The sequence below is a fragment of the Eumetopias jubatus genome, unplaced genomic scaffold (assembly GCF_037043125.1).
Source record: "Eumetopias jubatus isolate StellerSeaLion01/CBP00866 unplaced genomic scaffold, mEumJub1_p1.0 scaffold_4, whole genome shotgun sequence".
In the NCBI taxonomy this organism is placed as follows: Eukaryota; Metazoa; Chordata; class Mammalia; order Carnivora; family Otariidae; genus Eumetopias; species Eumetopias jubatus.
The window spans coordinates 48,574,852-48,598,315 of NW_028274810.1; positions in this window are offsets into that span (position 1 = coordinate 48,574,852).

Consider the following 23,464-nt stretch of genomic DNA (forward strand, 5'->3'; position numbering starts at 1 on the left):
GATATATGTAAGATGTGATCAAAGGAAGACAAGACACCAGTGATTAGAATATCTTAAGATATATTAATTATTAAATTATCATGGATATTTGTTTCTATCATAAAGAATGAAAACTACATTTTTGAAGGAAAATGGGGTTACTCTAAAGTATTATATTACAAGAGTTTTTTGATGGTTTTACTCTTTACTAAAGAAAGACCATAGCCTTGAAAGCCATTCTACAAGTTTGACGAAATTACCAGTTTCACTACATAGAGAGATTTCCGCAAATAGTTCCCTTTTGCAAGTCATATTAACAACAAAAAAAAATTACTAATAAAGTTAGATACAAGATATTTCATGGAGGGTGTACATCCTTAAGATATCTAATATTTTGCCCTGAAAGAAATGGCTTGAAAATCGTGATTTTTTTTCAAGTAAAGCTTAGCCCCGAAGTACACCATAAATCTATTTTAATTAGAAAAAAATGAATCCTAAATGAGGAGGCATAAATATACAGTGTTTCCACAAAATGGCAATAATATGGTATAATGCTATTAAATTTCCACACTATAATAATTCATTAAATTATTTTGACTGATGTATTAAAACCTTTTTTTAACACACATGACATTTTAATTTTGATTATTATTGATTTGCTTTTTAAAAATATTCTTTGTGGAATTGGTGAGTAAACTATATATATTTCTTTGTATTGCAGCTTTAAAGTGGCACACTCCATAATAATCTACTTACTAGAAATAGTGGTGCTACCACAGAAGTGTTAACCATCAGTACCATTGTTTGGGAGAAAGAAACAGATCAAGAATGCATATTATACAGTGACCGCTTTCCTAGAATTAAAAATACCTCCTCTTTGTAAGGTTCGTAGGGTAAATGTGAGGTAAATTGAGGTATAAACTATGGATGAACCAAATAATTAGTTCAAAGTGTTGTCATGATTCCGAATTTGTGGAGTCTGGTGTTTTTCCCATAGAATGTGACAGAAGTACAGTCATAGCTCAGTAGCTATATGTATTTGCCTTTATGTTAGAAGAGACTTTCTTGAGTGACATTTTAAATAGAGGAGGTATTCACTATGTTTTTCTGTATCACAGCAGCATTCCTAGTCCTTAGGCCCCTGAACAGAGTGAAACCATGAGTATTTATGAGTTCAATATTGTTCAAATAAGGCTACAGTATTTGCTTTTTTGTGTGAATGTATGCATATAATGTTCAAGTAGATGATTTTACATTTATAGACATATGAAATGTCTGATTACTTCATTTTATCAGTCCTGACTGTACAAGATTGTTGCAATTTCAGAATAGCAGTTTTATGAAATTGATTTATCTTTTGATCTAAAACAATTTTTCCTAGCTATTCATTTCAGCATTATATTTTCACAAGTTCCATTTGTGGGACTCCTTTTGTTGCCCCCAGATTTGTTTTTTGTTTTTTTTTTCTAAGAAAGAAAAATAAAGAGCAGTTGAGGAAAGAGAGTGGAAAGAAAAGAAAAAGACAGAAAAGAGTGGAGGTATAGAGAGAGGGGGGAAAAAGGAGGAAGGAAGGAAGGGCAAAAGGAAGGAAGAGAGGGAGGAAGAAAGGGAGAGAGGGAAGAACAGAACATTAGGGTAGTTGACTTAATTCATTTGCATTCTTGGTTTAACTGCAAGTGGTGTAATTATGTTTTACAATGATCCCATTTGAAACCTAAGTCCTGTGACACCATTAAATTCCTATTATGCAGCAATTATATAATGAAAAGTACTGCCCAAATTATAGTATTGTGTTTTTTGGGAAACACTCAAAGATTCGAGAGAGAGAATGTCAAACTTAAAACCACTTTTGGGGGTGTTTAAAAAACTTAACTGAAAAATTAATGCTTCATCATAACATTCAAGCTATATCTAGAAAGTAGACTGGAGAACTAAGAAAATTACCCAGGTAATTCAGGACAAAAAAGAAATTTTCATATATATATATGTATATATATATATATATGTATACATGTACATATATATATATATATATATATAAATACCCCAATGTGTGAACTCAGAAAACTCTGAGAAATTTATCAAAGCCAATCATCTATATTGATCAAATTTACTGAATAATTGTTAATTTATCCATTGTGCTTAGCTTTGTGACAGCCAAAAGTTACCTATTTAATCTTTTCAATAAAAATTGTTTTTTGAAATTCAGAAATGATTTAAAAAGAGGTCAGGTTTTTAACTATTTATTGAAGTATGTGGATGTACAGTATTTCAATAGATATGAATATGAATAAATGGTATGCCTTAAGATCCTTTGAATATGTATTTACTTTAAAGACTGGATAAAGCCCTTCCTGTCTTTTAGTAAAACATCCATATTTCATAATCTGATGTAAAATATGTTGTACTGTTTCCAATAGGTGAATATAAAGTCAGTTTATCAATTAAAATATGTATTTGACTCATTTAAAAACTCTATTAGTTTAAGAGAAGAAGGAAGAAATAATAATTTAAACATACTTCTGCTAGTCCCTTCTTTATTTTCTGCTGCTTTCACTGTACCACACTCACATCTTTCAGGTACTCCGAAGCAGTACAGGGTGAAAATAGTAGATGCTACAATTTCAAAGGGCTCCACGATGTAGCCTTTCTCTCTGTTGCTGATTCCCAGAAGTTTTCACAAGTTGAACTACCTCTAGCCTAAAGAAGCAACTTTCTGGAGAGATTTTATTATCCATTATCTAGAACTTTCACCTGCCAAAATGCAGCAAAGTTAGCCACAGAGACTGCTGATAAAATCCTGTTTGTTTTTATAGGTCAAGCACCCAAAAACTCAAATACCTGTAGGAGTCAGGCATATAATATAATTTCATAAGACAGCTGGGTATAAAATGGAGAGGACGTATTCCACCTCAAGGCATTCAGATATGATTTCCTTAAAAACACCCTGTTTCCCAAACAAAGCATGATTTGGCTGAGAGCCCTTAGTTTGTGACTGCTATAAAATCCAAATGAACGACACCCCAGATGAATGATTTAAGCCCCCTTCTCCAAATCTGTCCATCCACAATGGTCAACCAAATGAAAAGGAATGGTATGGTAGATAAACAAAAACAACAAACCCTGGAAAAGATCCATGCTTGGTGTAATAAGCTCTTTTGAAATATGGGTGTCATCGCTATTCTGGAAAAACTATACTAAAACCTTCTTCTCCCAAAATGAAAAACATTAATAAACATCTGAAATTCCTACTGGTTCATCACTTCTCCCTGTGTAACTTCTGTCCTGCACTCAATCGCACGGAAACAGAAGCATCAAGTCTCAGACCCTGAAAGATAGCATACGAAGCAGAGCTCTTATGTCTCTGAATACGATAGGTCAAAACACAGATACTTCAAAATGACATCCAGGTATTTGGAAAATAATCACTTGCTTTAGCCTGTTAGGCAGACATTTAAGAATGTTAAGAGAAAAATTTCTAAGAACAATTCTTTCAAGATAATGGAATTTGATCCAGCCACCAGAGAGTTGATGCACTCTTTCTGAACTTCCCAAGAAGCATATGCCTTCACATTCACATGAATTTCTCATAATTCTAAATTCACTGAAAAATATTTAAGAATTGACATCTCTAGTGGAAGGAATAAAAATTGGCAAATGAAGCACATAAATATTTGCCAGTCTTCCTGGAGAAGAAAAAAGAAACAAGATTTTAGTCTCCTCCCTGAAAACTCTGCCCACAGTCATCTTAAAGTTAGTGCAACTCACCCACTGCCTTCAATCTAAGCAACATGCTCCACCTCAGAGACAGCAAGAATTAGTCGTGGCAGCTAGAATTACTCCTGAAAGGTCACAACTCTCTCTACCATGCATTTTACAACGGCAAAGCACTTTAGCAGACATTGCTACGTTGACTTTCACAATGCTTTAAAGTGTTAATATCGTCATGTGTTGATGATGAAAACAAGACTCCAAAACCTTAAGTCGCTTGCGGAAGATTACACTTCCAGTAAGTGGCAGATTTGAATCAAATAGGCAATGCAAAATACTCCCAAGTTGTTTCTATTTCCATTAATTTTCTCAGTAAAAGGAAAAGGAGGTGATCATATTACTAGCCTCACAAACAATTCTATGTATATTTATATTTATAAATAAGTAACTTAGTTTACACATTTTTTTCTTTAACGCCATCCTTTTATTTTCCTGTGCTTCCAGAGCATATGTGGTTTAATGGCAAATCACATTTTACATCTCACCTAAAACTTTTGGGGGCATGGAACATAAAATACAATTGCCTCTGACACACAGGCCTGATTAATATTAGATCCATCACACCAAATGGAGGATCTTGTCATAATCATATGTATCTTTTCTCTATAGCATTTTGCAGAGGACCTGCCAAGTTTTAGATAATCCATTATTTCCCAGAATTCTTAGGAAAATAGAGACCAGAATATATATTTTTTAATTTACAGTAGAATACTGATTTTAACGTTGAATGATGTTGTTTGGGCCAGTTTATATCAAAATGCTAATTATATGCACATCTGTTTGTGAGATTCTAATTTTAGAAGTTAAACTATGTACAATCTAAGGAATACATTTGTATTTTATTATCAAAATATAAACATAATGCAAGTCCTATGGACTTCACTCTAGTAGGAAAAAAAATGAAAAGCGTGACTTTCATAGACATATAAAATGAACGCATTAATTATTAATGAAGGACTAAGATGCTACAACCAGATAAAAGGACATTCCAAAGAACAGACACATTTAGAGATCAAGAATATTGAAATTAATATGCTAATGAAGGCAAAACTGACTTCTTCCGGAGTAAGGAAGAATAATTCAATTAATCCGATTGAATCTTTAACCAAGAGAATTTATTTACATGTTTACAGACAAGAAATATTTTGCTTTAGCATCACTTATCTACAACTTGTAAAATAATTCAAATGCAGTGAAAGATAGACTCCCATAGAATCAGAATCAGGTAACCTGGAAAGATGTGCTTTAAACAATGCGTTGGTTTTTCGCTGCAAAACAAATTTTTCCCTAAAATAATGACATGTAAAAATCTTTAAAACAGTTGAATTAAATGAATTGCTAATATTTTGAGGTTTGATAATATAATCTCTACTGTAATGATACAGAAAAAATCTCATTATCTATATGTTAAATATTCTACATTCTCTATACTCTTAATTGCTCATTTTCTTCCTATACCACAAATCTTTACCTAACAGTTTGGGACATATAGAAGGTGAAGTAAACAATTAAATATAACAAGAACCACCTTGCTTCAAGAATCTACCTTGTTGAGAAATGAGTATATTTTGGACACTTGGTAAAAGAAAAAATATTTTTGTCATTCGGAAGGAGGGCATTTAATTTGTGGGATAACAGGAATTTTACATCAACAACAATAAGACAAAGTACCAGTTGAGATAGCAATATTTTATCAACCAAATACAAAAATAATGGTGAAAATGTTGCAAGAAGCTATTGCAAGAGCTGAATGGTCTGCTTCCACTTAATGCTAATGAGCCTAGTCCTTGCACAAATTTTGGTTTGGTAGAAACTACAGGAGGTAACATGGTTCATCAGGCTTTCAAAGCTTTAAAATGTTAAAGGGGTGGTTTTCCTCCTTCAATTCAAGTGAATTGCTAAAAGCATTGGGATGTTCCTCAGTGGAACTTTGATTTTGCTAGTTTCTTCATTAATTTTGACCTTTTTTACATTTGAAAAAGTTAACTTTACACTACAGCAGACTTCTACCCCCTGCAGTTTTGAAATGTGCTTAAACAAGTACTCCAAGCACATGGAATTTCCTAAGAAAATTTGGGCACCATATTTTTTAAAAAGAGATTTATAAAATAGTCCTTGGAGACTATAATATGCTAATAAGAACAAGCATTTCTTGAATGTTCTAAATTACCTAATAGGACCCACAGAACTCTTACAGAGTTTTCCAAATAGTATCATAAATGTGAAGTGTAGTTGCCCTGAAACTTGACATCTCCCTACCACCCATTTGACAAGCGACCTGGCAGAAATCTGGTCAATAGCTCACATATGTCATACTCCTTAAGAAATTGTTGCCAGGGATTTGAACTGCTTCAGCTGATGTCTTTCAAAACAATACACACACTCACATACACAAACACAAAATCACATTGCTCTCAGTGATCTGGAAAATACGCTGGCAAGCCAGCCATGAGGTGTCCTGGAAAATTCAAAAAGAAGAAGAAATGACAACAGTGCAGCCAACAGTTTCTGTTTAAGTTTTATTTGCTAAGATTTTGAAATAAGTAACATCTTGTGTTTAATTAATCAGAGGATGGCACCTGCTTTAAATGCTGACATAGAGTAAAGCAGATTTTTTAAAATTTGGAATCAAATTTATTTCTGGAAATATATCTTTCCTGTTGATAGATAGATAACTGGTTTATGCTTTGGGAAGTCCTACTGTCTAATAACTTTAAATGTTGACAAAGAGAAAGACTGTTTTTTTTTCAATTTGGAAAGACATTTTTTTCCTAGAAATGTGTATTTCCAGTTTATAGATAGACAAGCGAATGTGTTCAGAAGTGCCTGTTCTCTCATAATTCAATTTTAACAATATATTAGAAAGATTCTATGGCTCAACATATGGCAAATGTTGGAGAGGAAAAATTTCCTCTGTCCATCAAGGTTCTTCTAACTGAAATAAGAATTAAATTGACATGAGACCAATGAACAGGAGAAAATCAAATTTAATTTCATATGTACAGGGAACCTACATAGACATGAAATTCTAAAGACAGTCAGGCAAATGAGGTCTTTATGTCATCCTGGACTAAGGAGAAGGGGGTGAGGGCCCGGGACTTCAAAGGGAAAGAAAGCAATTCACAGGAAGAATGGAAAGACATACATGTTTTGGTAAATAAATGTTTGGTGGCCTTTCAGAAGCAATGGGACATCGAGAGGACTTTAATCAAACAGGCTTTGCTAGGATCCTCTCTGTCTGCCACACCTCGTTCATATTTTAATACAGTTATCTATGGCAGTAGCTCTCCTCCTGGATCAAGTCCTCGATCTAAATTAGAGGGAAGGTCAAGTTTCTTCCTGAGTCTCTTGGGCCTTGATCAGTTTGCCATAATTTGCATATCTTAGGGTGGTCTGCCCTTGACCCCCCCACAAATATATATCTTTTATTAAGTAACACAAAAATTTATATAGTGATCATCATTTTTATGTTCAGGTACATCCTCAGGATAGTATCATTTCAAGAAGAATCTGTCATCTTTGATTTTGGATATTTTACAAATCAAATTTAGTTTAGACTGACAAGACAGTTACCTTTGTCAGATAACTAGAAATGTTCATGTGACATCTATCCATCCATTCATCCATGGGAAAGTGTGATTTGACAATCTTTAAAGAGCCATCTAGAAGGAATTGTCTGGTAGAGTTAATCTGTGCTTAGAAGACTATCACCAAACTAGAGAAAAAGGCATCTATTTCTCTAATCCTTTCTTTAAGAAGCTAAACTGGCCTTAAATCTGAAAAAAAGGGACTGGGAAAAGAAGAGGGAGAGGGGAAGAGAGGGAGGGAGAGAGGGAGAGAGAGATTAATTAACAATGTACGTATGTTTTCCCCAGGAAAAATAGTAGGAAAATGTTGCCAAAGGCTTTCTTTGTGTGTGTGTTTGTGTGTGTGTGCATGCGTGTGTGCATCCATGTGCATGTGTGTGTGTCTGTGTGTGTATTTCCTGCTACTTGGATCTACCATGAAATAGATCTACTATGAAATCCCTGCAATTCTGACTTCAGTTTCCCCATTTATAGTTAGTAAATACAGTGATGTGAATAAAGGTTGCTATTCTATATTTTCCAAGTTGTCATTCCTCTTGTTTCTTTAAAAGTTTAATTTTTGTTCATCTAAAACTAGATTCTGAATGTAATATATCATACCCCCTTTCTAAAAAAAAAGATAATATTGCATTTCATCACATAACATAATGAAAGAGATAAAACTTCCATTGCTATGTGACTTTGATAGTTAACAATGAATTCTCCCGGGCAATTGCTGAAATTGCTTAGAAAGAAAGTAAAATCTGAATTTGAATCGGTCATCATTTTTTAAATATGCACAATAAAATAGTCAGACCATCTGTCATTGTCAGGTATAAGCTTTTTGTGATGTTTGCACATACACACACACACACACAAATCCCCCAATCCTTGAGAATTTAACTCTTTTGATTTCAGGGTACCAGAAACACTGCAAAATGTTTTTCAAAAGCAAATAAAAATTTATTTTAAGTGGTCTCAGTTTTCATAAATCCGTGATATTAGTATATTCATATGTCATACTCTATCAGTCTTGGTTGCCAACAACAGAAACAGACTGGCTAACTAGAAAAGGAATTCCTTGGAAGAATTGTGGGTAGCTCTCAGAATGATGGAAAACCTGGAAAACAGAACGACGCCAAGACATGAAACCTAACTGAAAATGCAGCCACCAGACAGCCAAACACACCTTTATGTTCGTGCCACAGGTAAGGACACCACCTCTATGGACATCTGTCATGTCTACTGGATTTCAGCTCTACTACTGCTACTCTGGGTAATAATCTAACTTCCCATACCTGCTTCTCTTGCCCAAGATCCAAAGCCCTGAGCAGTTGGCCAAACCTAAGTTTATATGCTTAAGAACTAAGCTGCCAGATGCAGGAAAATCTGCCCTGCTGAGTTTTAGAAACAGGAGATAGGGCCCTTTCTTCCACTAAGATCCCTACGCAGAAGATATTTCCAAAGAGATAGAGCCTTCAGATACTATTTAAGCAAAATATGAAAATTGTCCATGACACATGTCTGTAAGCCAGTGAGTTTGTAAAAAATCATACGTGGAAAGCCATTATACATTTCCTATCATGCTAATTTAGTAAACAGTCTCAATTTTAACTATAATCTCAGAAAGCAATTCAATCATGCCTTCATATTTGGTACAGGATCTTCTACATCAAAACTCCAGCTGCTCATTAAAATGAATCTAATGAGGGGCACCTGGGTGGCTCATTTATTTGAGTGTCTCACTCTGGATTTCAGCTCAGGTTACGACCTCAGAGTAGAGAGATGAGCCCCCGAGTAGGGCTCCAGTCAAAGCGTGGAGTCTGCTTGTCCCTCTCTCTCCCCCTCTGCCCCTACCCCCACTCGTGCACATGCAAGCTCGCTCTCTATCTAAAAATAAATAAAATCTTTTAAAAAATGAATACAATGAACAATTAATCAGAATTTTATATTTTATTTGATGTAGTCTTGAAACGTATAATGGAGTTGATATAAATTCTAAAGTTAATATTTCATAGGGGCTGGAAATTCAATTTGGGAAGATAGATTTTAGATAGATTAGGTAGATAGATGATAAATAGATAGATTATAGATATAGATAGATGATAGAGGAAGAGAGAGAAAGACAAGACATTACACTTTTGTTTCCTTCAAGATGGACATTTCCTAGTAGGGTAAAAATGTGCAAGCAATTTCTTTGCCCAAAGTTTCCTTTTTAAAAACAACAATCGAAAGAGACAAAAAGTCTCAGTCAAAATATTTGTCTGATGTTATTTACAACAGAATTAGAATATTAACTTGAACCTATACATTTCTTTCAGTGCATAGTTCAAGTAAGAAGTATGTTACAGGTAGTTTGGTTTCCACGACATTTACTTGTTTAAAGTATAGAGAAGCATAAAAGATTTTATGTACATATTTAAAATTTTAGTTTTAATAGGCATTTTTCTTATACTCTAATTCAATGTCTCAAACAGGATCATGTGTGTGAGCAAGCTATAAAAGAGCCCAATTAAAAATTAATTTCAAAATTAATCATCCTTGGGAAAGCAGCTTTACAGAACAGCCCAGTATTCTAAATTAGATCAGCTGTCTCTCTTTTAACTGAAATTATAGTAATGTTAGTTTGAGCACTGATACGCTCTGATGACAAGGAAATTTTCAAGAAGTCTGCGGACTAAATTCCAGATTTCTGTCCCAGAGAAAAATCTTTACCTAGATTGTGTTATCTATAAAGGCATTAAATTAATAATTTGAATAATGTTATAATGAGAAAAAACACTTAAAATTTGGTAATCTGAGGAGAAAAACAAAAAACATAAAAGCATAATAATTAGTTGAAAGGCAACTTCATGACTAATTATTTTATAGGATTTTTATTTCATAATAAGTGGAAGAGTGCACGTCTACACTTCAAGAAATAAGTGCCATTATTTCCCTAAAGTACCAGGCTTTTGATCTTGAGAAAAATGAATGAGCCCTTGTATTTGTTTATAGTCCTTAACACCCAAAAAATCTCATTTCCATGGCCCTACATCATTTAGACTGACTCAAAATAATATTCAGCCAACACATTTATTGAGTGCATACTTTTACCGAAACACTGTGTTGTTATATAAAGATGAGGGACTCCCAATGTAATGGGATGGACAGACACAGAAATAAATGATTAAACACAAATTTTGCAAATGTTGCAACACAATAGTACAACACAAATATCACAAATGCATTTATGATGTGTTCAGGAGCACAAAAAGCCCAACAATTAACTGTATGTGGGAGGCAGAAAAGATTTCACAGAAAAGGTGACATTGAAGCTTGATCTTGCAATATGACAGTTTGGTGCTAATTGTAAATTGCAATAAATATTTGATAAATAGGAGCTTGAGTCCTCATTTGGAGCAATGTACGTCAAAATACTGAAATTTACTTTAATTTATGGCCAAAACTTTATCACTGGTATCCATCAAATGCAAAGTTGATACCGCTTCCAACTGTTTCTTTCCCCTGTCAAATCCACTCCAATCAGGTTTCTGTCCCCACACTTCGGTAAAACTGTGTCATCAATGATCTCCACATTGCTAAATCCAAATATAATTTCTCAGCCCTTGTTTTACTTGACTTGGTTAATGGATAACTCGCTTTGCCTTGAAACATTTTCAGTACTTGGCTTCCGTGAGACCATGTTTGCTTCATTTTTTTCCTGTCTTTCTGGCTACTCCTTTTCAGATTCTTTTGATGATTCCTCCTTTTCTTCTAAATACCTAAATGTGAGAGTACAGTCCTCAAACTGCTTCTTTTTTCCTGCTACCCTTAATCCCTAAGTGATATCATTCAATATCTGAGTGCTAAGCAGTATCTATATGCTGCTGGATTACCTACATCACCAGCCCAAAGTCCACATTGAACTCAAGACTTAAATACCCAAGCACAGGCTCGGTAGCTCCACTTGAAATATCTAGAAAACATCCCAAACTTAAATATGTTAAATCTGGTCTCTTCATGTTTCCCTCTAAATTAGCTCCTTCTGCTCTCATCCCCATCTCAGGAAATAACAATTCCATTCGTTTAGGTGTTCAGGACCAAAAGCTTGGAGTCATCTTTGCTTCTTCTCCTTCTCTCAGACTCCACATCCAGTCCATCATTAAATCCTGTCAACTCTAGCTGCAAGATACACCTAGACTGTGACGACTTCTCATCACTTTCATTGCCCTGGCCTAAGCCACATCAACTCCTGTCTAGATGTGTGTAATAACCTTCTGACTGGTCACCCTGATTCTAATCTAGTCTTCATTCTATTTTCAACACTGGAGCCATAGTAATTCTGTCAGATCTGCTAAAAACAAACAAACAAAAAACCCTCTCATATTTCTCCATGTCACTCTGAATGGAACCAAACTTTTGCTATGAACCACAAAGTTTTGTGCCATCCAATATCTCATTGTCCCCTACAACCCTTGCCTTGTATTCATTTGACTCCAGTCTCATGTGCTTCCTTCCAGTTCCTCACACATGCCAGGCGTGCTCCCACTTCAGGTATTCATATTTGCTCTCCCTTCTACTTGGAATGAACTTCCCTGTGTATCAGCATGGGTCAGATCATGGCTTCCTTTAGGTCTTTCCTCAACTTTTACCTTTTCAGTGAAATTTAACTCTTCACTAGAAATTTTACTCTTTCTGAAATTGTAATTTCCATCTCAATTATTTGTATCCTTCTACTTTGTTTTATTTTTCTCTTTAGTATTTGTACCTAACACTATGTCATTTATCCATTTATCTTTTTTTAATTTTCTGTCTTTCCCCTCAGAGTATGCTCCATGATGGCAGAGATTTTTGTAACTTTTGATCACTACTGTTTCTCTGAGATTTAGAAGCAGTGCCTGACACATCATAGATATTCAATAAACATCTGTTAAATAAATAAATAATATACAACATGAGGATTCAGGATTATAAAACTCAGTACCAGTACTGAGTATTTACTCACCTGTGTTCTGAAGAAATTACTTAAAAGGTATGAATATGTATATTTCTTGCCATAGCAGAGGCTCTTTTGACAGGGAAGAGAAAGGGAGCAATACATCAAAGGATGGATCCCTGTCCCAAAGTCTCCACTGATTTCTTCCCAGGCCAGAATTCCAGCTGGAAAGTGAAAGGTGGTGGTAGTTCGGAAACTGAATCTTAATGAATGCCAGCATTCTTGCAATTTCCCTCCTATTTTATCTAAAAACTTACCCAGTTTTATCCCTGGTCAAAGGCTCATTTTATTTGTCCTGATGTTTCTAACTGGAATAACTCACTCTGCTGAAGAATTTGCTAATATACAAATAATTGACCTTGTGTGTAATATTGTGATTTTTGCAACCAAATGTCCCATTTTTCCCCAAAATTTATACAAAATGTTTCCATTGGAATGTTTAAAAATTACATTATTGAAAACAGATGTTTAGTTGTTGAGATGGTAACATAATCCAAACTTTTACAATTTCAAACACAATCTCATTGAAATCAGCAATAAACCATGCTGGATTTCTTAATCTTAGAAAATACTATTTTCAGGGGCATCTGGGTGTGGCTCAGTTGGTTGAGCGCCTGATTCTTGGTTTTGACTCAGATCATGATCTCATGGGTCACTCCTCTGGGCACGGAGTCTGCTGGAGATTCTCTCTCTCTGCCCCCTATGCCCGTTCACACACACTCTCTCTCTTTCTCTCCCTTTCCCCCTCTCTTTCTCCAAAATAAATAAATAAACAAATCTTTTTTAAAAATATTATTTTCAGTGGAACTTTTAAAAGCTGTCTATTTTTACTAGTATAGATTTTTAGGCACCCTTTCATATAATAGATAAATGCTGAAATCTCAGTGGCTTATCTCAATTATTTTTCGTTTATGCCCTGACCAAATAGCAGCATGTTTGGGGGTGGGGGGAGGTAATTCCCTTCGCAGGGATTCAGGACCCAGGCTGATGAAGCCTCTGCTATCTTTAAACATGGCTTCTACAGTCAACTCAGTCATTAGGTATCCAACAACAAGGCAAAGGAAGAGAAAGAGTAGAGTAACATGCAAGAAGTTATTATAGGTGAGATTTAGACATGGCATATATCATATTTACACTCCATCAGCCAGCACTCAGACTTCCGGCTTTAACCTAAGTCAAGAAATAATGGAAAATTTGTGCCAAGGAGAAAGGGGAAATGGATTTTGCTAAATTTAGCTAGTCTTTGCTTCAGTCTTCTCTTTTAGCCACTAAATGTTTTCCTTTTGCTCCCACATACAGAACTTGTTCTTCCACTCCCCTAAAGTTTTGCCCAGTCATTGCATCCAGCAAGAAGTCCAGTATCTTCTGGTGATGCAAAACCTCTCTATTTAGTCCAAATGTGGCATATTTACATTACATATTTACATATTCCCTTCCCTACTTCCAACCCATACATATCCCCAATCACAAAGGTGGTGAAAACTAAGATAACCACAGTAAAATCTTCCACTTAGGAAAAAAGAAAAAAGCAACTGTGGCAAGAATTATTAAATCCTGCAGAGCAGATATTTTGAAGGTCCCCTTCACATAAGGAGGGGGACATTTCTTGATTAGACTCTGAGTTAAATTTCTTTGAACATCTCCCTTATCCAGTTTTCTCCCTGGTCCCTTCCACCACCCTATCGAAACTTCTTTCTTGATCACTATCACCATACCTGAAGTTGGTGTGGGAGATCAGGGTTTCTTTTGAGGCTGCAGAAGCTTTGGTAGTCCAATTCCCACTTCAGTGGGAAGGCCACACCCTCAAGCTGATTTTTGTCATGGACTGTTGGACCCTCCAAAGCTAATTTAATTTTATTTCTTATTTTTAGAAGTGTAGTGGCAGCCACCGCTTTTTTCATCCCTTTCAACTCCCAAATCTCTGGACTTCATTGTCTTTGATTTCTTGGGCCAGGCCTCAAAGTAGGATACATCACTTCCGCTCACAATCTGTGGGCTGGTGAACCAGACATCAATCAGGTGACCCCACCCAACTTCAAGAAAAGCTTAGAAATGAAGTCTAGCTGTGGACTCAATGCAGAAAGGAAAACCAGTTTGGTTAGCAGCTAGCCAATATCAAACTATTAAATTTGAAGGATTGTTATGATTTGGAGAATGGAGTTTCATTTGGTTTTGTTTAAGATTTCATGACAGAGATGGTGATGATGACAAGAAAGCCTCAGAACTTCTGTGAAATATGCAATATTTATGAGAATTCTGTTTTCTGAAAACTCTTGTTCTTATATTAATAGCAAGATTTCTAAAAGTAAGAAATAAGAAACAGTATAACTTTGAAGAATTAAAAGTTCACTTTGCCATGGGTTTTTTTTGGCAGAGGTGTAGAGTCCTGCACTTTGAGCATGCTTCTTGTCCATCTTCCCCACTACACTCTTAGCTCATGAGAGGAAAATTTCACTGTTATAGACCCACACCAATCTTGGTAAATGTTCCAGACTCAGGGAAATAGAAGAGGATATAAATACATTTTTATGAATTTTTAAGAAATTAACTAATAATTCATAACATCACTGAGATCAACTATGTGTCCTTAATAAGATGTTTAAGCATTAGAAGAAACATGTTTCCTATGCCAATAGAATTGTTTTTCTTTGGTGAAAATTCAAGATCATTGAGTTAAATTATCTTTTAATTTATGTATGATTACTGCATAGAATTTTTTTATGCAAAAATCCCAGGTTGTTCTTAGGATGAAGACAGAGGCTGCAGGGTGTTGGTATCTACTGTATCAAGTTCCAAGATAAGTTTTCCCATCTACACACCACAGATTATAGCTCCTGGTAGTATTGTAGCTGAAAGGATGATTCAGGACAAGGATGAAAATGTGAGCTTACTGGGAGGCTCCACATACAAATAGATTTTTCCTGATGGCTAAAGATAGAACTGAGAGCAACAAGTCTATCTCTAGAATTCCTTGATGGAGGTTTCCCAGGACAAATCAACAAGTAGTAAGATTTGTCCGTATATTTTTAAAGGAATAACTTAAGTAATCCTTGTTTTAACCTGCAATTATTATTTTAACCTCTTCATTATTAGTTTTAATATCTAATAGGTGACCTAAGACAATAGCTTCATTGTGAACCACCTTAGGGTTATTATCACCCTGTTATGGACTGACAGTTTGTGTCCTTCCCCCTCCAAATTCATATGTTGAAATACTAATACCCAATGTAGTGATATGAAAAAGTAAGGCCTTTGGGAGGTGATTAGGTTTTGAGAGTGGAACCCTCATGAATGAGATTAATACTCTAAAAGAGACCCCACAGAGTTCTCTCGGCCCTTTCAACATGTGAGCACATAGCAAGAGGACAGCAGTCTATGAACCGGGAAGCCGCTCTGACCAGATACTGAATCTGTCAGCACCTTGATGGTAGACTTCTGAGCTTCAGAATCACAAGAAATAAGGGTTCTTTGCTTAAGCCACCAGTTTAAGGTAATTTGCCTAAATGGACTAAGGTATATCCACAGTAGTCGGGCTTTTGTCTGCAGACATTTGTTTTTCTTCGAGTCATTAAAGCTTGGGTTCTATCATCCATTTAATTTTATCCTCATTATGCATTTTATTTTCACTAGTTACCACAGACTTAATGATTCTAAATATATAGTTCTTTCAGCTCAGGACATTTGCAATAAGCATTTTTTCTTCACCTTGATTATGGCATAGAAAACCTTTAGAGAATTACACAAAGCCTATACTATTTATTCCATTTTTAATCCATCCCTCCAAATTAATGGTTTCTATTAATTACTCAACAAAGACTGAAAGGGGGAAAAGTGGAGGGTGCAGTGTTTTTCATCTAAAGATGCACTACTGTAAGAGATGTTAAACAGTTGAGCCAGATTTTAATGGATTCTGAGATAGGTTTTAATTAGGGTTGACGTATGAACTGAATAGTCCTACAGTACCCTATACATGAATGGTTCTTTTTAAAACTAAAACCTAGAATTATTATATGTAAATAGCGTTATAAATGAGAAGATATGAATGGCACATTTTTGGTGCCAGGAGAATACTAATTCAGACCTCACTCCCCACAGGCTTCTAGCTCCCGGTGGTGGCCGGGATTTGCTCCATGGGACATAGTTTTCCCAGGACAGGCCCAATTTGTATCTATTGACCTGGCATAATTACCAATAACTTCCTCTTTCAAACTAGTTGCCATCTGCTAACCGCACCGTGTATCACAAGAGTTACCGTGTAGATATCCAATCAGTAAACAAAAGGTACAAGAACCATATATCTGCTGTTATTCTACTGGAAATTTAAGTTCCAATTAATTTAAATTTCTAGATATACATGGTTTTTATATTTTGTGTAGTTCCTCAAAATATTCTACATGTGCCCACTGACATATCCAACTTGACCCAAAAGGTGGTAAATAGTCTTAATAAGCACACAGTTCAGGTAAACTTAATCGACAACAATGCTATAAATGAGCCAATGGTGTCAACTTTTATGAGAGCACATGACTTGTTAATTAGCCAACAGATAAATGACTCGCTTTAAAGAAGAAATTTATCTGGCCTATTGGACAATGAGCTAGAATTCCTGTAGCTCCTTTAATTCAACACCAAAGAGACAGAATGAGGTTACTTTAAAATATTGCTCTACCCCACACTTTTAAAAGCACTCAGACAAAAACTCAAAGTTGTTTTCAAGGTTGCCTGATAGTGTTTTGTCAGAAGAAAATGAAAGCAGTCTGGTTCTTGAAGAAAAACCTAATTTTAATCCATAAACCAAATTAACAACTTGAAAAATTACATGCAAAATTTTATCGTCGAAGGACTAAAAGACTAGCAGACACCATGATGGAGCCGAAAATAGGACCTGGAAGAGTCTCTACTCAACAGGAAATTACAGAGTAGGTAGATATATTCCCAGACATATCACCGTCTACATCAGCATTATAATACGTATTATCATAATGCATACAAATTTGCAGACATGCCATTTAACCAGCACTACTAGAAAAGAAAGTTCTGGTCCAATTGAAATGAATGGTCTAAATTGGGCTATGGTTAGGATTCCTCTGCCTCAGGGGTCAGTACACTTGTTCTCTAAAGATTAAAACAGTAATATTCTAGGCAATATATTGTGTTTCTGCCATTGCAGCATGATAGCAGCCATATACGATATATAAATGATTTGATGTGACCGTGTTCCAATAAAACTTTATGGACACAAATTATTGTGTATAAATTCACATGCCATGAAATATTATTCTTCTCTCGATCTTTTCCAACCATCAAAAAATGAAAAAATCACTCTTAGTCTCTGGGCTATTCAAAAACAGGTGGTGGGAGCTCCTGGGTGGCTCAGTCATTAAGCGTCTGCCTTCGGCTCAGGTCATGATCCCGGGGTCCTGGGATCGAGCCCCACATCGGGCTCCCTGCTCCACGGGAAGCCTGCTTCTCCCTCTCCCACTCCCCCTGCTTGTGTTCCCTCTGTCGCTGTGTCTCTCTCTGTCAAATAAATAAAATCTTAAAAAAAAAACAAAAAACAAAAACAGGTGGTGGCTGGGATTTGCTCCACGGGACATAGTTTTCCCAGGACAGCCCCAGTTTGTATCTATTGACCCGGCATAATTACCAGTAACTTCCTCTTTCAAACTCAAAGTGTTCTGTTATGGACAATTAATTATATGGTCACCCTAGCTATGGTGAAAATGTATTGAAACAAAAAAACCAACAAAGCATGTGACATATCCAGCTCTACAGTGGAAGTACATTATAAAAAGCATTTTCCTTATAAATGTCAATAAATTAGCATTATCAAGTGTGTTGTTACCTGACATACACCATGTACATTTGAAGGCATAATTGAGTAAATGAAGGAAAAGTATTCAGCAGCTAAAGAAAGGACCCACAGGTTGAGAAAACTGCATACAACAGAAAATAATTAGGTCTGAGATGAGCTGAATCGGTATTCAGAAGAACAAGGAGAAATGAGACATAAATTGAGTAAGCCCCCTATTTTTACGTTGATAGAATATTATTCATGAGATGCCATGTTTTGACATAGGTCAAGCAGTCCTGTGTAATATCTGGAAACATTACTGAAGATAAGGTGAAGCTTGACATAGTAAGCTAAGGAAAAAAGTTTGGCCTGAAGTTGTTTTATTATTATTATTAAAGTATAGTTGAAATACAATGTTTTATTAGTTTCAAGTGTACAACATATTGATTCAACAATTCTATTCACTACTCATTGCTCACCGTAATAAACATAGTCACCATCTGTCACCATACAACATTATACAATATGATAGGCAATATTGCCTATGCTGTATTTTTCATCTCCATGACTTTTTTTATAACTGAAAGTTTGTACTTCTTAATCCCCTTTATCTTTTCTGCCCATCCCCCACCCACTCCCTTCTGGCAAGCATCAATTTGTTCTCTGTATTTAAGAGTTCATTTAGTTTTGTTTGTTTGTTTGTTTGTTTGGGCTTTTTTTTTTGATTCCACATATAAGTAAAAGCATATGGTATTTGTCTTTCTTTGTCTGACTTATTTCACTTAGCATTATACCCACTCGGTCCATCCATGTTGTCATAAATAGGCCTGAAATTGTTTTTCATGAGTTCAGTGAGCTAAAAACTGGAGTACTAGACATATAAGAGATTAATAATGGAAAGCAAGTCTTTTTTGGAAGTCTCACACATCAAGAGTATTTTCATCCCAAGACTGCATAATTAATTCAACTCTGATTTTACAATGTCAACCTAGTCCCAGTATTCTGCAATCACATTTGCTGGTCAGACCCAAGGCACTATTAAATTTTCCCGAGGAAGGTTTCATTTGTCACTAAAAATGACCAATAATGACAACACAAACTTTAGGTTGACAGCCACAATTTCATCAGGAGGATGCACAATTCAAAGAACATATTTTCTTCTTCCAGCTCATAGGTTAAGACACGCCACGGCAGATAAAAGCAACATTTTGTATTCCATGAAGACAGGAAATAATAGCCATATTTAAGGAAAAGCATACCATGTGGTCTTGTAACCTGTGGTAAAAACTCATCCACAACCCCATGCAGTATCATGATAACTCCATAACGTGCCCTTTCTCTCTGGTGTTTAGACCAGTACAACTCTGTAAAGCAGTTTGCTAATAATGAGGAGCAAGAATTTCTGCCATAACTTCTTTCCCACATCCTTTTATTTATTTTTCTCTTCATCTAAGCACAAGGCTCCATCGCTACCTATCATACAGGGAGCAGAGTCTGAGAAACCCAGCCTAATTCAAGGTCATCATGGACCAAGAGGGCTAAAAACCACAGCTCCCTGTATAAACTGCATTCTACTAGTTCTAAGACTTCATTCTTTCCTGACTGTAAATTTACCCTATGTTTTAAGGAAACCATGCTTTAACAGCAATGGAATTAATCATCTATGCCTTCATAGAAGTATAGTATGAAGAAAAGACATTTAAAAACATAAACTGAAGGGAGTGGGTGGTGCCTGGGTGGCTCAGTAGGTTAAGTGTCTGCCTTCGGCTCAGGTCATGATCCTGGGGTCCTGGGATGGAGCCCCACTTCAAGCTCCTTGCTCGGTGGGGAGCCTGCTTCTCCCTCTCCCTCTGCCCCCGCCCCCACTCATGCTCTCTCTCCAGTAAATAAATAAAATCTTAAAAAAAAAACATAAACTGATAAATCAATAAAAGAGAATCAATCCCCATGATAGATGAGGGAATAAGATTTACAGCCCAATCAAAAGACATGGAAAGGATGAGTAAGACACAAAGATAGCATCTGGGCAACTCATTCCATAGCTGGGAATAATTTACACTAAAGCGACCATTTCCTCCACTTCAGATCTTCCTGTGCATTCTGCTGAAGTGCCCAGATACTGGTGTCTAATCCCTACCAGCAGATGTCTCCGTTCACTGACTGCCTGATATGATGAATAGGCAGGGGACATGTACTTGGAAAACCATTCACACTAGAAGCTGGTCTCAGTGAATCTTACTTCCTAATTTGATCCAGTTTTAAGTGTTAAAAATATTTATTCCTGGCATCAGAAGGAATGTACTGATGGCACTACTTAAAGTCAATTTATGTAAGCAAACATGTTTTTTTTTTAAGATTTTATTTATTTATTTGAGAGAGAGAGAGAGTGAGAGAGAGAGAACCCAAGAGGGGGTAGGGTCAGAGGGAGAAGCAGACTCCCTGCTGAGCAGGGAGCCCGATGTGGGACTCGATCCCGGGACTCCAGGATCATGACCTGAGCCAAAGGCAGTCGCTTAACCAACTGAGCCACCCAGGCACCCAGCAAACATGTTTTTAAATGAAAGTTAAATTTAGCATAAAAGTCAAAGTTTAATAAAATGAACTTTTCAAAGTCTGTCACACACACACTTGGTTATTAAAATTTTAGAACATCTTATGTCTTTTTGCTGACTTCTTTGAGTATTTTTATGTAAGATTTCCAATTAACAAAACCATGCATTTTTTTCTTAAAGTTTGAAGGCTAAAACTTGATGTTGGCTTAAAACAAGGATATAACAAAATCTACTTCCTTTTCGTGGACTTCCTTAATTGTAAGACAAATTTATGAATTTTTTTCCTTGAGCATGAATTTGCATATCATATAATCTAGATTAAAACATCTACAATAAGGTCAACTTCTATAGAGTAATGGCAGTTAATATCTTGGGACGTTTATCGAATGTAGGCTATTTGCTATCTATTTCACACTGAATTCTCATATATTCTCCACAGTAACCCAATGACATAAAGACTGTTATTTTGCCCATTTTGCAAATGGGGAACCCGAGGCACAGACAGATGAAACAACTTATCCATGACTGATGGGTGGAACTCGGTTTAAAATAAGGTGACCAGATTTCAGAGTCAGTGCTTTCAACCATCACTGTATACTACCTTCCTGCATTTTACTTTTAAAACAACCTGTTTGCAAATCTTAAAACTCTAGGACATTACAGTGACTGCTAGGATTCACTGAAATATACGAGAGCATGAACCATCTGTGCCAAATCTGTGTACGAATTGTCACTTACACAAAACTCATTACATTTACCCTATTTGACAAACAGACATCAATTAATTTCATTTAGGTATTGAATCAATGTAACTTCCTATTATTGAGAGCCGTCGGACAAATTGCAACTATCAGCACTTCTACCACGCATCCCTCTTGAGGAATGCATTCATTACTTTCACACTCTATTGAGGTCATGGGATTTCGGGAGAGTCACTTGTTCTTTTCTATCTTTTGAATCTATTGCTGATATCAGGAAACTATTGGCTGAAATTTTATGAAAATGACAGGGTTACTACTTCAGCAACGCTTCCATTTATGTGTGACTTTTCAGGTCAACATCTACAGAGAATACAAACAAGGAACTTTCACTTACAAGATTTCAGGTTGCAGGAAGCATATGGTTCAGAAGGGTCACTGAGTTTATCCCATCAATAACTTGAGATGGGAGAATGTGTATTTGAAGCTTTATTAAGGGATCAGATCTAAAATGATTTTAAATTTAAAACCAGAGTACCAATGTCCCACCACTGAATCTCATTAATTTTGTCTAATCATGACCTTTGGTAAAAGTATAATTTTAAGGCAAGATACTCTATTAAAATATCCTCCAAATAGTTAATTCCTTTTTGTAGTTTCATTTTAATGTTATTTAAAAAGTGAAGAAGATAGCTTTTTCCCTAGAGCCTCCAGAAAGGAAGGCAGTCCTGCTAAACCTTGATGTTAGCCCAGTAAGACCCATTTTGGACTTCTGACCTCCAGAACTATAAGGAAATAAATCTGTATTATTACACTTGTGGTAATTTGATATGGCCTTTATAGGAGACTAATACAACATCCAATTCCATTCCCTTTCTATTGTCCTCACCCTTATATATCTATATTTAAAGAGAAAGAGAAGAGGGGAGAGAGAGAGAATAAGAGAAGTGACAAGTTTTCATAGTTGGGCATATGTTAATACCTATTCTTACTAAGTATATTTTAGTTTCCTTATGGCAACTGCTTTCACTTTTGTCTGTTAAATAATATGCAAACTTAAAGAAGAAAGACTTTAAAAATTTAAGTTAAACGGACTTTAAAAATTCAAGTTAATAAATGCTTCTTTTGGATTAATTAACTATACAAATAGAGAGCAGAGTGCAAATCAGTTTGGGCCTCCTGTAGGATGCTATTAGAGAAAAAAATGTTGCTGTCATTTTCACTAGAATGAGATATAATTTTGTTTATAAGAACTCAAGAACACCATTGTGTTTGAGTAATGACTTAATGCATTACCTAAAAACACAATAATGGAAAATTCTGATAAATTAAACCAATATCTATTGAAATTAGAATTTAGGAAAAATGCTCCCATGTGATAATTACAAAATAAGCTGTTGCTAGCGGTAAACTTTACCTCTTATATCATGAGGGCAATTAATGGTCCTGTTGGAATAATTTTATAGCTATAAAATGTAACTGCATTTTGTTAACCCAATATGAGCCTTTTTCTTGAATGAAAAAAATAAGTTCAGAATGCTAGTTTACTTGTTTTGCTTCTAGCCAAAGGACTAGCTGGTTAATAATTATGTGTTGCCTGATTAAGAAGCTATATTACTCTTTTTATTCCAGGACTAAATTTCAATTTACATCAGTTACCAATAGTCACAATCAGATAAATGAAAGCCAAAAGCACCTTTTTTTCCCTAGGAAAGGGAAATTTGAATTTGAAAAGGAGTTAGGTTGATAATAATTTGAAAAGGAGTTAGGTTGATAATAATAAGTCCCTACAATTTTTAGTCTCCTTTTCTTCTAGTAACTTTTCCAACCATTCTATATTTAGAGCAATTTCCTATAAAATAATTAAATTTTACTGTAATAAAAGGTTTTCTTTTCTAGACTGGAAATCTTTTGACAGGTGTTCATTCTATTATGGGAGTGTAAACTTTTGAGATTATTAACTTTTAAAAATGCCTTAAGCATTGAAACAATGGGACACCACTATATGCCTATTAGAATATCCACAATCCAAAATATTGACAACATCAAATGCTAGCAAGAATGTGGAGCAATAGGAACTCTCACTCATTGCTGATGGGAATGCAAAGTGATACACCCACTTTGGA